Genomic DNA, 16,391 nt, shown 5'->3' with positions numbered 1-16,391 from the left:
AGCTGGAGATGTACAAGGAGATTAATGTTGCTTGCATGCCTACTAACACAACATCAATTCTGTAGCCCATGGATCAAGGAGTAAATTTGACTTTTCAGTCTTATCATTTAAGAAATACATTTTATAAGGCTGTAGCTGACATAGATGGTTATTCCTCTGATGGATCTGGATGAGGTAAATTGAAAACCTTATGGAGAGAATTCACCACTTTATATGCCTTTAAGAGCATTCACGATTCATGAGAGGAGGTCAAAATATCAACACTAACAGGAGTTTAGAAGTTGATTTCAACCCGCTTGGGTGACTTTGAGTGGTTCAAGACTTCTTAGAGGATGTAACTGCATATGTGGTGAGAATAGCAGGAGAACTAGGATTCAAAGTGGAGCTTGAAAATATGACTCAATTGATGCAACCTTATGATCAAACATTAATGGGTTAGGAGTTGCTTCTCATGAATATACAGAGAATTTCTTGAGATGAAAGTTATTCCTGGTAAAGATGCTAAGAACATTGTTGAAATGACATCAAAGGATATTGAATATTTTTAAAACTTTTCTGGTAAATCATCAGCCGAGTTTGAAAGGGTTGATTCCAATTTGGAAGGAAGTTCTACTGTGGGTAAATGCTATCAAGCAGCTTTACATGCTACAGAGAAATCTTTCATGAAAGGAAAAGTCAACTGATGTGGCAAACTCTATTGTTGTCTTAAGAAATTGCCACAGCCATCCAAAACTTTAGCAACCACACCCTGATCAGTCAGCAGCCATCAAAATTGAGGCATGACCCTCTACCAGCAAAATGATTACAATTCACTGGAGAGTCAGATGATCATTAGCATTTTTTATAATAAAGTATTTTTAATTAAGATGTATGCATCGTGTTTTTAGGAATGTGCACTTAATAATCTACAATGTAGTATAAACATAAGTTTTATGTGCACAGGGCAACCAAAAAATTTGTGTGTCTCACTATCTTGCGATATTCACTTTATTGTGGTAGTCTTGAACCACACCTGCAGTATCTCCAACTCATGCCTGACTAGGATCTCCCTCAGAAATATTTTGAGTTTAAATGGGGCAATGTATGCCAAAAGCTTAGTGCCTAGAACATAGTATGCTTTTATTTAAAGTTATTATCAATATTTTGTTAAACTTCAGAAAAGAGAAATCCAAACTTTTCCTAGAGTAATGATTAGATTTATCAATGTGAATTCACAGAGGTCCTCTATTTTTGCTCTATATTCCTTTTTCCTCTTATATTTCATTAAACTATTTATAGAAACGGTATATAGAGAGATGGATCAAATGGCTCAGAGATAATAGAAGTTGTTTCTCTCTCATATGATAGTCATGAGGTAGGTGGATGGTCCAAGGCAGTGGTGAGCCCTGCTCAGTGAGGTCATCAGGGGTCTGGTTTCCCTTCATTGTGTTGTCCACTATTCCCTTGGAGAATGTTTCTTTTATGTAACTGAAGCTGGCTCACTAGCACCTTGTCCACATTCTAGCCTTAGGCATTGGGAAGGAGAAAGTAGAGATCAAGCAGATTCTTTCTGAGAATTGACCCAGAAGTGGCATATTTCAATTCTATCCGCATTCCAGTTCCATTCTGTTCAATCTGTGTACATTGATCAGAATGTACATATCTGGGGACATCAATCTGTAAGGGAGGATCCAAAAGATACTCTCTAATTGTGTGTGTGACCCATTTCCAGGAGAAAATACGGGAGTATTTTACTAAAGTGAAAGGGTCAGTTAGCAGCGTCTGCCCCAAATCATGTGATATAGTGCAAAAACTCTGTAAGACCAGAGGCCAAGACAGCTGGGAATGTCTTGGGTCTGTTCAAAATAGTCATGCAGCCAAGAGATCACTGAGCTTCACAGTTCTTAGCCATCTCTAGGTCTCAGTGCTTCACTTCTTCACGGCCTAGGGTACTCCTTAATCCTTCATCACATGACAGAAGAATAGTGAACATTTATGGAGCCCTTGTTGTGTAATGCACATTTATCTTATTATTTTACATGTATTTTCTCACTTAATACTCTCGACAACCCTGTGAGGTGGCACTATTATTATCCTCACTTTATAGACAAGGTAACAGAAGCATGGAGAAATTAAGTAAGTTGTGCCATTGGAATTTTATTTCAGTCTCTTAACTCCAGAGCTCAAGTGTTTATGTGAAGAGTAGTAACTCATTTTACCCCTTGACTGAAATGCTGTACTGGTTTCCTATTTCTATGGTAGCAAATTACTACAAACTTAGTGGTTTAAAAACATCACACACTTATTATCTTACAGTCCTGGAGGTCAGAAGTCTGAAATCGGTCTTGCGAGGTTAAAATCAAGATGTTGGCAGAACTGGATCATTTTGCAGGTTCTAGGTGAGAATCCTTTCCTTGCCTTTTCCATTTCTAGAGGCTGCTTGGTATTCCTTTGCTCGCAGCCAGAAATCTCATCACTGTGAACTTTGCTTCCATCATCAAATCTCTTTCTATCCCTCTCCTGCTTTCCTTTTTCACTTGTAAGGACACTGTGATTACATTTAGTACCCACCAAATAATCCGGGATAATCTTCCCATCAAAATCCTTAACTGAGTCACATCTGCAAATTCCCTCTTGCCCGTAAGGTGATATATTCACAGGTTCCAAGGATTTAGGTTTGAACTTCTTTGGGGAGCCATTATGCTGCTTACTACAAATCCTTTTGAAAAGGATATCAGTAACTTATTAATCAACAAATTCTATGGACTTCATCAGGTTTTTCTACTTTTGAGCTACCTGTAACGTTTGATATTGTCTACCACATATTCTCTCTCAAAACTCTCTCCACTTTTAAGTTCTTAATTACCACTTGCCTGAATTTCTACTCTCTTTGATGACTTTTATTTTTCAATTTCTTTGCTTGCCTCTCAATGTAGATGTTTCCCAAAGACTTTAAAAATTATTTATTCTTCTTACTTTATATGATTTGCATTAGTATCCTCTTGCACCCAATCTTACAATCTGTAACCAATATGTAGATAGCACCCACCATTTGTGTCCTCAAACTTTATTTTGTGCTTGAATTTCAATGCAACATTTTAAAGATGTCTGCTAGATAGTCCCCTGACTGTTCTGATCTCTCCAATTCAACATTTCAAACTGAAATTGTGGTCTACTTTCTCATATCTGCTGTTCTCTCGGGCTTAATATTTTTGTTGATAGCCCTTCACCTTCTCGGTTATCCTGTCTCATAAGCTCAGAATCCTCTTCATTCTTCTATCTAATTTGTTCCTCAAAATGCACAGAGCCTAGCTGTATGCTATTCTTACTCTTTGTATTTGCTCCATTTCCCCCGCCATTCTTGCAGTTCTCTTGTTAGGTCTATCTTATTAGCGTAGCAGTCTATTTTATTCATTTGCTGCCAGATTTACCTGTCCAAAGCTGAGCTCTAGTCTTATTACACCCTTCTACCTCAAACATCTTTTACAGAATTGTCTATTTGTCAGAACTTCTTTCATCTGCTTCAACATTATTTCTTCCAATATGCACTTACATACTTTTTCTTCTCACAACTTGAACTTTGTTTCCTGTTCATCACCTACTTTCCTATCTCTGCCCTCTTGCTAATAATTTGCTTTTGTCCAAAACATCTTTCCCAACTATTTACATTTATCTAAACCCAATGCACTTTTGGGATTTAGTTTAACACTACTTCTACCAGGAAACCTTCATTCATTTCTCCCTTTTTGAATTTTCAGACACTTTCCCATCATTTATTAAATTTAATATCTTTTCTTCATTTATATAGCTATTTTTGAAAATGTCATTGAAGAAAAGAATGTATTAGGTTGGTGCAAACATAATAATAAAGCTGCAATTACATTTGCACCGACCTAAATATTTTGTTCATCACTCAGTATAGGTGTTTAAGAAATACTCCTAAAGGCATGACTCTGTAAAATGGGAAAGTTGAAAAAGAGAAATGATTTTCGATTTGGAGAGTAAGACTGAAGTATCAGAGTTCTTGGGTTTCTATAATTATTTTAAAAGGTACATTAAATATTATAAAATATTTAGAAAAATTAAGAACCTATTTTTAAAATTCAACTATTGATAAAGTGCACACTTTTTGTTATTATTTCCAAATGTTCATAGCAAATGCCCTTGTGGGTTTTGAAGCCAACTCCTTGGGTTTGAATCCTGGCCAGGCCAGGCTATAGCTAGTGAGCTATTCAACATTTTTGTTATTTATATTTCTGTACTCAAAAGTCGAGATGTAACAATAGTTACCTCATAAGTACCTCAGAATACACACAGAATAGTAGCTGACACATGATAAGCTCCTAGTACATTTCGTCAATTATTAGCTATCATTGTCATTTCTCAAAAGTGGGCATAGGTTTAAAAGACTGAGTAGTGGAGTAGATGATCTTTATCATAACTGTGTCCCTAAACTTCTATCAGTCTAACAATAGCATAGCCCCGCCTAACATGTACCAAATAATCAGGTATACTTTAATAACAAAATCTTACTGGTATTGTTGCTGGTAGGTAAAAATAAGTACAAGATTTTTATTCAATTCACTACTAAAGTCTGCTGACAACTAGAAAAATGGTTTATTTTATAAATAAATGGTCTTGGCATAACATTGAAAAGAAATATACAAGACATGGCAAAAGTTGTTCTACAGTTGATGAATATTGTAATAAATTTTCAATTCATGGCTACAGTTAAAATAATCTATTTTTTAGTTTTATGTTTTATAACAAAAAACATGTAACTAAATATATAACATTTGTTCTCAACTTTGTTGACACATTAGAATCACCTGGATCACTTGGGGAGCTTTGAAAAAAAAAGTTTATTAACATCATAATCATTGTAACTAAAGTTGTAGCATTCATAATTTTTAAGAGCTCCTAAGGTGATTCCAATGCTCAATCAAATTTAAGAATCACTGGTATAAATACTTTGGTTTTAGGACCACGTTGACATATGGGAATGTATATAATACCTGCATATATATATATACACACACACACACATAAACACACACACACACAGAAACAAATTTATATACAGAAATAATAAAATGCTATTCTTTAATTCTGCATGTGTGAGTTTTGCTATGACAATAACATTGATCATTATAAGGCTAACATTTAATGAACTAAGTGTCAGTCACTGTTATCAGTGCCCTGAGTACATTCCCTTATTTAAAACTCACAACACCCACACGGAGTGTCTATTTTTTTATTTTAATGATGATAAAACTGAGGCACAGAGATGCCAAGTTACTTGTCCAATGTTATACCACTAATAAGTTGTAGAGCCAGAACTGGAAAATGAGGCCTCTAACTTCAGATTTTGAGCTGCTAATCATTTTGCCATACTGCCTATGGTAGTAATTTATAGGTTATTAATTAGGTGGTTATAAATGACAAAAATTAGATAGAGTTGAATACTGCTATGGAAATATAAAGGTTATCAGAGATCCTTATTGCTGTTTATGCATTACTTTCTTTCTTTACTTTTTTGAGATATGGTCTCGCTCTGTCATCCAGGGTGGAGTGCAGTGGCATGATCACAGCTCACGGCTACTTTGATCTCCTGGACTAAAGACGTCCTTCTACCTCAGCCTCCCGAGTAGTTGGGACCATAGGTGCACCACCATGCCTGGCTAATTTTTAATTATTTTTGTGTGTGGAAACGGGGTCTTGGTATGTTGCCCAGGCTGGTTTTGAACTCCTGCGCTCAAGTGATATTCCCATCTTGATTTCACAAAGTGATGGGGTTACAGATGTGAGCCACTGCGCCTGGCCTATGTATTACTTTATACAAGAAAGCTAATTTACTAAAACCATTCAATGTTTTAACATACTTTTAAAAATTAAATGCATCCTGGTTTAAAAGATAAAGTCTGACTAATGTGCAGAAATCTCAGAGATTATCTGGAAGGTTCTGGTAAGCAAGGAGCTTCTAAGAGTTTTGTTTTAGAGTAATGTAGGCTGATACATCAAATCTGTTTACTATAGGGATTCTTTGTTCTTTAAATTCAAAAAAATGTTTAGTTAGGATGAAGTTCCACAAAGCCTGCAGATGGCAGCAACTTTCTTTTACTGGGCATTTGCTCCTGCTTAGCACTTTTGGCTGGAGAGTTGACTCAAATTAAATGTAGGACCACAATCTGTGGGGCTATGTCCTAAGATACGCAAATGGCAGTGTATTTTCTATTTGGCTTTCCAAAAGCAATTTTCTATTATTGATTTTGAAAGACTATCCCATGCCCTTTATTTGAATAGGGATTGAATTGCATTTGTCTGGATCTGAAAGGAAAAGGTGAGCTAAATGCTAGGCATTCTCAACAAAAGCAATATCAGGGAGCATTCTGTTATCAATCTTTGACATTTCATCTAGGCAGTTACACACTTTTTCTAAATACAGTGACCTGCATGATTTATGTTGAATTCCAAAAGCAATGATCCAGTAAATTTACTAACAGTTCCAGTAAATTTGCTTCACGGATCCCGCATCCGATGATTGCCTTCTGCTCTTGGCATTTTCTGCCTAATGTACCATATAACATGGTTCAAGTTGCAAGTTTTATTTTGTCAAATCATTCACTGGAGAGGCTAGTGAAGGCTTTTACTGTATATTAGACAAATAGAGGCCACTGCTGGTTCAGGTTACATTGCTTTTGAAGACTTTATTAGAGTTCACAAGAAAGAGTCATCCATACTTCTATTGCCCTTCAAATAAATTTACTTAAATATCTTGGATCTTCCTTATTTTCATGTTAAATTATTTACAGGCATTAAGATTGCTAAATTAAGATAATTCTTTGTGATTAATACCATTCTTTGGATTGGATAACTGGTATTGATGAGAAAGGATGTTTCTGTTAATAAGTTTTAATAGAATGAGAACATTAGCTCTCCAGGCCCCAAATATTTGAAACTTTCCCAGCGCTGTTTGAGTCTAAAGAAACAGACAGAAATATTTTGCGGATCTGACCCTCCATGGGTCGCCCCCTGACTGCCAGTCAGATAAGTCTTGGCATAACTGTATTACTCAGGCTGATTTCTTTCTTTTCTTTTTTTTTTTTTTGTCAGTGGGCCAGAATCCAAATAAATATTTTTGGAAGCAGGACACCTTGTTCAAAAGTTGACAAGTTCAAGTAAATATTCATGTTTACTAAGACCAAATGAGATAGAGATGAGATGAGCCAAAAACACTTACTTATGGAAACGCATTTTCTTTATATAATTGATCCTAAAGGGGGATGAAAGCTAATGAGCTTCAGGGATTTTCCCCATAATTAGTTTTACATTGTCATGGATATAATGAACATAAAGTGATACACAACTTATATAGTAGAATGCCTTTACAATTCTGACATGTGAGGACAAGAGAAGCATCTTCTTTCTGTTGATTAAGTGAAGGAGTTTATATAACCATCTCTAGGGATATGACTTGCACTGCAAAATCATTTTATATAAAGATGCTTAATGGAATAACTTTATTTTATGACATAACTGTCATTCAAACACTTTAAAATTGCATAAAATAAAGAGACTATCAGGATAGCCACTTTCTCTCATTTATAAATGGCTCAATGAGCCAGAGAAATGTATCCTCACTCTCTCTATCCTTACTGGCATCATAGTCAGTAACAGAACTGGAAATAGTAAGTAGCAGCAATCCAAATGAATTTGGTTTTAGTGCCAAGAATCCAACTTTCCACAGGCCATTTCTTAGAGCTGTAAAATATTATTCCCAATTTTAATTAGAAGTCAGAAACTTGAAATCTATTAACTAATTCTTTTATTTCATAAATATTCCATTACCTACATTATGCAGCAATGCACTAGTGAACAACAGAGATGTGGTTCTTACACCCAAGGAATTTAGATGCTTTCAGGGGAGAGGGAGATAAAACAAATAATTTCAATGTAATTTAAAAAATTATAAACAAGTAATTACAAAGTAATTTAATAATTATAACCATGCTAATTGTGGTAAACAAGAAGTAGAAGGTGTCATGAAAATATTCAAAAGAGGAGTCTAACACAATTAGGAATTTTAAAAGAGTTCTTTAAAATTTATTTGAAATTCTTTAAAATAAGATTTTGACATGCACATAGCTTACATGTTTCCACTAATGAATGGGAAGCTGTACTTTTACATTGTATGTTTATAGGACAACTGTAGAACAAAATATGCAGGGATTAGGAAAAGGAAGTTAGCATGCTCTGTTAGCACAAATATGGATATATTGGTGCTGTGAGTTCTTAACAACCAATCTCTCACATATGTGTGATGGACATACATCCATTTAAGTGGACAAAGATATATTTGTCTTTTAGAAATGAATTTAACTGTAATTTAAATGAATCAAATTTGCTTTTTTGTTACTGTGTAAGATGATACACAAGACCGAACCATACAAGTAGATTGAGTTTTCCTGAAATGAACAGTTTAAGAACCTGAGAACATTTTCTAGGAAAAAGCATGTTGGATTTGGGTAAGTATAAAAATTGTAGAAAACAAGTCAGGAAAATATGTAATGTTCAGCTCTGTGTGTAGGTTTGTCCACTCCTGTGAAAATTAGAGCAGACTTGTAAAACATCAACATTCTATCCCAGAGTACTAGGGAGACGAAAAGCCATTCACGCTTTTTAGATTGAATTCTTATAATTTTCAATATATAAGTGATTTGTTAATAGGAATAGAATTTAATTTTATGAGTGAATAGTTTTTTAAAAGCTGGAAAGTTTCTGGACATGTGAAAGTGTGTGTGAGAGAGACAGAGACAACAAATATACTGGGAAAAAACACACAGAAAAGAAAAACACAATAAGATGACAAACAACTAAAATGATAAAATTTAATCCCTGAAGATGTAGATAAGTGAATTGCCCTTTTGATGCCAGAAATCTTTCTTTCGCTTTTAAAATATACACAAAAATGCTCTAACTGTCCATGTTTTAGACATTCTACTTTTTAGTAAAAATTTTTGTTTTTATCTTATATTTGATAGTTGACATACTCTCAACTTTTCTGAGCTAAGTTAACAGATGTTTGCTTATTTCATCAGTCTTATCAAAGGCTCATTGATGATAGGTGTTATTTTTTTATTCAGAACTTTGTGGTTTTGTTTTTATAAAGTATTTCTTCATAATTTGTTCTGAAGTTTATATTGGCCTAGGTAAATTAATCTACAATTATTCGGTTATCTTTTAAGTTGAACGTGAATTCAAAAATATGACAAACTCTATCCAAATCATTTTTTCTGCAGAACTTATTCTACATTTTAATTTTTCTGCAGAAGTTATTCTACTATTGCTTAATTAAGAATTTTCTCTTCTTCAAGTAAATATTCAAAAACATCATTTGCTACCTTGCTGAAATATAGTGTATGCAGATGGTTGCTCAAAATATTCAAATTTGAGAATGTTTTGTGCACGTTACAAATAATAGATGTGTTTTCTTGATATTTAACACTTGTCTAGTATATTCAAACATAGTGCAACTGATGATGTTTAATGAACTAGACTTTCTTGTGGTAAAGAAAATAATCAAGAAAAGATTTACTAAGTCTTTGTACCCATAAAACATTAATATTATTATTATGCAAAGGATAGTGACCATCTGTTCTTTATCTCTGTTGAAGCCAGAATATGAGGAAATAAACTTAAACTGCAGTATGAGGTAGCTGGGTTAGAATAATTGAGGAATTTCCTGACAGGGTTGTTAAACACTGAAATGAATCAGGAAGAGAGGCTGTGAAATCTTAGCTTTTTTTCTCTATTAAATAGAATGATATATTTTTGGTGTACGTTAGTTGTCCTGTAAGCTGATAAAACTTCCTAAGGTTTGGTTGTCCCTACCTATGATTTCATGAAGATGTTCTTTCAAATGTTAATGTCAGAGGGAGAATCATGAAAAATTAACAATAATTAAACAATAGTCAAGATTTATTGGGTTTGTATTATGTAGTAAGCTCTGTGTAAGTAACTTTATTTTGCAGAAACTCTGGGCATTTTTCCATTTGAATATCATAATGAAACAGGTAGTTGAGTCTACGCAGATTCTGTGTGCAGCTTCTGTGTACAGATGATGGATGGCTGACACACACCAAATAACTCAATGCTAGCAGCAGATTTGTATAACATTGATAATTCCCTTATTCTATAACAGTGATAACTCTTATTTTGAGAAAGACAGAAATATAGCATAGGAGTTGACTTGGATATGTTAATATGACATAGAGAACCTGACTATGGGTTTCACTGAGTTGTATCAGGGAACTTACTGTTTCTAATGCTGTATTATTTATTGTCTGTGATGATAATATGATTATGGATGCTTCTGGCTTCAGAGTTTGCCTTGAATAATTCAGAGAGCTGAAGATAATATTTTCCTTCTAAAAGGCAGAATGCACTTCTGCAAAAGAATGAACCCCAGTGGGTGTCAAAAGTTGTAATCTGGAAAAGAAACCTATGTTTTTAACAGCTCCAGGCCTTTGAAGCCCAAATGCCTATATCTAACTCATTGCCTTCTCTTTCTTTTCTGAAACAAACCCTTCATTTTAGGTTTTCAAAATAATTAAGTCCAAGATCTTCCTTGAGTTTGCCAGTCCTATGTGATGAGGCTTATTTTTGTATTTGTTCTGTGTTCTTTTGATTGTAAACTCTAGCAACAGGGATAGGCCTTGATTTCACAACCTTGTAAGCATGCCCAGAAGTTTCACCAATGGGAGATGCAGTAAGTTCAGCTGAAAAAAATAAAGGTGAAAACATGAAAGTTGGCAGACAGTTTGCTAGAATCCCCTGAGTTGATGAAAGGAAAGAACGTTTCTCTTTTTTGATGAGGCTCCCCAGATACACTCATTTTCTTTAGCTATGGTTGCACTACTGTTGCTGTTCCCACGAGTTCTAGTCTAAGTTTCATGAAAATTAGAAGTCCCTAAGGTTGATAGCACTGAATAAGAAGTCCAGAACTCTGAGTTCTAATCGGAGCTTGCCACTTGAGTCACCAAGATTAAATTGACACAGACTGCCAAATTAAAACACATTTTCTTCATGACTTTGAAGTTGTTTCAAACAGCTTTCTATTTTTTGGTAGAGGAGCAACAAAACCAGCACATAAGTTATCTATAAGGCCAGATATTGTCATGGCCTAGATAACTCATGGAATGTAAATTAAGCACCTTGAAAAAAATTAGTGAATAATTTACTGACTTTTATCATTGTCTTCTTGACTGTGTTGAAACTGGTTTTATTTTTTAAAAATTGCTGCTAGAACTATCATTCCCATCCATGTAGGCGAGTGACTTTTGATAGTTTTTGGTTTCCAAGAGGACAGTATAACACTGTGGACATTTGTTTGGGCTTTACAGTTGATAGTCCTGACCATGAGCAGTGTGAATTTGGGCAAGCTGTACACTTTTTTTTTGCTTGATTATAAAATGAGGATAATAACACTACTTAGCTCATGCAACTGTGAGGATTTGAGTTGTTAATTCAGATAAGACTCTTGACACTATTCTGTTGTGCAGGCTGCACTCCATGAATGTTATTTCTTGTATTCCTGCTCTTCCTCTTGCTTCCACTCATTCTCTTCCACCCAACCTGTCTTTGAGTCCTACAGCCTAATGAGAAGCTTTGACTCCAGATAATAAATACTAATATGAACATATCTGCCTATATTTTTATATATGTTTCAGGTAGTTCATAGAAACCTTGAAAATTATATGGTTAAGAACCACTTTAAGTTAAGTGGGGTTAATTAGGAAGCACCATTCTAGAAGCACTGTGAACACAAGCAAAGGTATAATTTCTACATAGCACTTCAGAAGTTGCTTCTATCCAACCCAACCTCACCAGCCATTCTAGCTCTGACGTTTGCTTGACAAGGGATGTGGTTGTCCATGCTTGCTCTCATCCGTTCCTCCCACTGTGTGTACCAGTTTCAGGCACCAATCCAGTGTCTCAGTCTCTAAAAAAAAAAAAAAAAAGACAAAACAAAAAAACCTCTCTTTTTCTATAGGTTTGTTGCTAGGTTCTGCTTCATTCCATGTGGTTAACTCACCATTTGGCCACAGAGCTTCCTAATTATTTCCATTTATATTTATGTATTTGTTATTCACATTTCCATTAAGTGGCTTCTTCTGTCTGCAGTGACTTGTTCTAAACTGCCACAGTCATTTGCTTGAATCTGCTACTTTTGTCATTCTTCCTAGTCTTGCTTGTGTCTCTAGCATTTATCTTTACTAATTGGCAAACTTTTTACAGCTAACTGAGGAGAGCTCTTGGAAACTACAGAAGTGCAAGATTTTCTAACAAAATATAAAAATGAGTGTTAATGACGTCACATAAATACCAAGTGAAGACACCAAAACAGAGATATCCTCATATCAATGTTATGGCTATGGGCATAGACTTTATTTTAATAATCAGGAGGGAAAGGGTTGGGAGTAAGTGGCTTACACCTGTAATCCCAATGCTTTGGGAGGCTAAAGATGACGGATCACTTCAGGAAAGGAGTTTGAGATCAGCCTGGGCAACACAGCAAGACCTCATCTCCACAAAAACTATTTTAAAATTAGCCAGGCATGGTGGCTCTGAGGTGCTTGAGCCTAGGAGTTTGATGCTGTGGTGAGCTATGATCACACCACTGCATTGCCCTCCAGCCTGAGCAATAGAGTAAGATCTCATCTCTAAAATAAATAAATAAATGACAAAAACATTAATAATAATAATGAGGTAGAGCAGATTCTACAAAGTGCATTTTTTTTTAGAATAGCAGAATATAATTTCAAATACTTACTTGGTAATAATATAAATGTTACTACAAATCTGATCAACTGGATGGAATTTCCAAAGATCAGGACAGAACATTACTTTGAGCATTCATGAAGAATACTCACTCATTCAACCTTTCACTTATTAACTAAATATTTGTTGACTACTCCCTAAAAAACCAGTGGTAAAGCAAACATTCATCCTTTTCTAAAAGACACACAATAGTCAAATTATTGATTCATAATGTCGATGATACAATAGACAAATTTATACTTTATATATTCAAGGTCATTTTATTTTCATTAAAGATACAATGAGATTGTAATTAGCTACATTATTCTGCTTACTTATCTATAATTATGTTTTTTTATTTTTAAAGTTTTTGGTAAACTTTTTACTTTGGAATAACTTTCATTTACAAAAAAGTTGCAAAGATAATACAGAGAGTCCCCATATATTCATTATCCAGTTTCTATTATGGTTACTTTTTTATACAACCATGGTAAATTTGTCACAACTAACAAACCAACATTGGTACATTACTAAACTCTGTGAACTAAAGTTTAGATTTTATTCAGATTTAACTAGTTTTCCCACACAGGTCTTTTTTCTGTTCCAAGATTCAGTCTTGGGCTATAAATTGTGCTTAGTTATGTCTTCTTAGTCTCCTATGGTCTGTGAAATCTTTATTTTTCGTGATCTTTACAGTTTTAATGGATATTGGTCAGGGATTTTGTAGAATGCTCCTCAATTTGGGTTTGCCTATTGTTTTGTCATGAATATACTGGGGTTATGAGTTTTGCCTCTGAGAATACCACAGAGGCAAATACCAACATTATCACATTATATGAAGTGGTACATGTTATTAACATGACATCATTACTGTTAAATAACAAAATTTCAACAAATTTAGTTTCAAACATCTAATTGACTTTTACTAGTGATCCATGAACTGGGCAGCATCTACTCTATAAAATAAGAAGGATCTCTGATGAGCTAGATAGAATGAGTTTTATAGGCAGAAAAAAAGGCAGGGAAAAGTAGGAACAATCAACGAATAGTGGTCTGGTTGTTTTAAGATTACTTTTCATATAAGCGTGTAAATAAAATCTTGTTGGCTTGATGGCGTTTGGCTACCATCTTGATCCATAGTCTCAGAATGTCAAATGTCTCCTGATTTCACAGGTCAGCTATCTCAATTAAACAATTCAGATTTTGGTTTGATGACATGAAACCTTAGCATGAGTGACTATGTTGGGCTTGCTGGTTTTTTCCTTAACATTATTGATATTGAAACTCATCACACGGCTGAGGTCATGTTTTTCAGGTTTCTCCATGGAAAAATTACTTACTCTTCTTTTCATATTCAATTTTTAAAAAACAAGTTGGTAAGTCCAGCTTACCCTTCAAGGAACAGGGGATGTAATATTGTTTTAAGATTATTTGTTCAGATAATCAGCAGAACCTTATCACAAGGCATAAGGTAAAGTGCCTTTCGTTTCTTAGAGAAAAGGTCTAAATACAAAAAATTAGCCGGGCATGGTGGCGGGCGCCTGTAGTCCCAGCTACTTGGGAGACTGAGGCAGGAAAATGGTGTGAACCCAGGAGGCGGAGCTTGCAGTGAGCCGAGATTGCGCCACTGCACTCCAGCCTGGGTGACACAGCAGACTTGTCTCAAAAAAAAAAAAAAAAAAGGCATAAATATAGCTCAGCATTACTGTGGATCTCCTGCTCTTCACTGAATCACTCTTCCATGTTGGAGTATGACATTCGGAGCAGAAATAAGCATATTATTTTCTTGTCCATCACTTAAAATGAATGGGCACCAAAGTAATATAGGCCAATTTTATACTGACATAAAATGACTTTATACAAATCCTTATGGGGACACTGAGCTAGATCTCAAGATTGTTAGTCAATATATCCCACCATCATGCTGGCCATATCCAGACTTGTAGTACTGTGTCTGGAACTGGCGGGTTCTAGTCTCACTGACTTCAAGAATGAAGCCGCGGACCCTCGCCGTGAGTGTTACAGCTCTTAAGGTGGCGCGTCTGGAGTTTGTTCGTTCCTCCCGGTGGGCTTGTGGTCTCGCTGGCTTCAGGAGTGAAGCTGCAGACCTTCGCGGTGAGTGTTACAGCTCATAAAGGCAGTGTGGACCCAAAGCGTGAGCGGTAGCAAGATTTATTGCAAAGAGCGAAAGAACAAAGCTTCCACAAGGTGGAATGGGACCCGAGCGGGTTGCCACTGCTGGCTCAGGCAGCCTGCTTTTATTCTCTTATGTGGCCCCACCCACATTTTGCTGATTGGTAGAGCCTAGTGGTCTGTTTTGACAGGGTGCTGATTGGTGCGTTTACAATCCCTGAGCTAGACACAAAGGTTATCCATGTCCCCACCAGATTAGCTAGATACAGAGTGTCCACACAAAGGTTCTCCAAGGCCCCATCAGAGTAGCTAGATACAGAGTGTCGACTGGTGCATTCACAAACCCTGAGCTAGACACAGGGTGCTGATTGGTGTGTTTACAAACCTTGAGCTAGATACAGAATGCGGATTGCTGTATTTACAATCCCTGAGCTAGACATAAAGGTTCTCCAAGGCCCCACCAGAGTAGCTAGATACAGAGTGTCAATTGGTGCAGTCACAAACCCTGAGCTAGACACAGGGTGCTGATTGGTATTTACAAACCTTGAGCTAGATACAGAGTGCTGACTGGTGTATTTACAATCCCTTAGCTTGACATAAAAGTTCTCTACGTCCCCACCAGACTCAGGAGCCCAGCTGGCTTCACTCACCCAGTGGATCCCGCACCTGGGCTACAGGTGGAGCTGCCTGCCAGTCCCGTGCCACGCGCCCGCACTCCTCAGCCCTTGGGTGGTCGATGGGACTGGGCGCCGTGGAGCAGGGGGTGGTGCTCGTCGGGGAGGCTCGGGCCGCACAGGAGCCCACAGAGCGCGGGGAGGCTCAGGCATGGCAGGCTGCAGGTCCCGAGCCTTGACCCGCGGGGAGGCAGCTAAGGCCCGGCGAGAAATCGAGCGCAGTGCCAGTGGGCCGGCACTGCTGGGGGACCCAGTACACCCTCCGCAGCCGCTGGCCCGGGTGCTAAGCCTCTCATTGCCCGGGACCGGCAGGGCTGGCCGGCTGCTCCGAGTGCAGGGCCCGCCAAGCCCACGCCCACCCGGAACTCCAGCTGGCCCGCAAGCGCCGCGCGCAGCCCCGGTTTCCGCTCGCGCCTCTCCCTCCACACCTCCCTGCAAGCTGAGGGAGTGGGCTCCGGCATTGGCCAGCCCAGAAAGGGGCTCCCACAGTGCAGCGGTGGGCTGAAGGGCTCTTCACGGGCCGCCAAAGTGGGAGCCCAGATAGAGGAGGCGCCGAGAGCAAGGAGGGCTGTGAGGACTGCCAGCACGCTGTCACCTCTCAGTACTATTTTATGGTCTGTTTACAGTAATCTTGAAAGAGAAAAGTTTCGTCCAACGGATATAATCTTTGACCTAGGCCTAACAGCTATTTTTTTCTTCACTGTTATTTATTGAGCACTATTATGTGCTAGACCTTCCCGGTATTTTTTTAAACTCTGTCTTGCTGACGTAATAGTTTTATAAAGT

At 37.0% G+C, this 16,391-nt stretch overlaps 1 long non-coding RNA gene across 1 annotated transcript; it reads right to left on the bottom strand.

Moving 5' to 3' along the window:
• Positions 1 to 8,057: 8,057 nt before the first annotated feature.
• Positions 8,058 to 15,974, bottom strand: LOC134758771 (uncharacterized). Its single transcript, XR_010134358.1, has 3 exons — positions 15,582 to 15,974; positions 11,866 to 11,980; positions 8,058 to 10,757 (listed from the first exon to the last, which is right to left on the bottom strand). It is a non-coding gene; the product is annotated as an uncharacterized lncRNA (long non-coding RNA).
• Positions 15,975 to 16,391: the final 417 nt, after the last annotated feature.

This window comes from Gorilla gorilla, chromosome 5, assembly GCF_029281585.2.
Source record: "Gorilla gorilla gorilla isolate KB3781 chromosome 5, NHGRI_mGorGor1-v2.1_pri, whole genome shotgun sequence".
Taxonomy (NCBI): Eukaryota; Metazoa; Chordata; class Mammalia; order Primates; family Hominidae; genus Gorilla; species Gorilla gorilla.
This window is presented reverse-complemented; position numbering and strand designations above follow the sequence as displayed.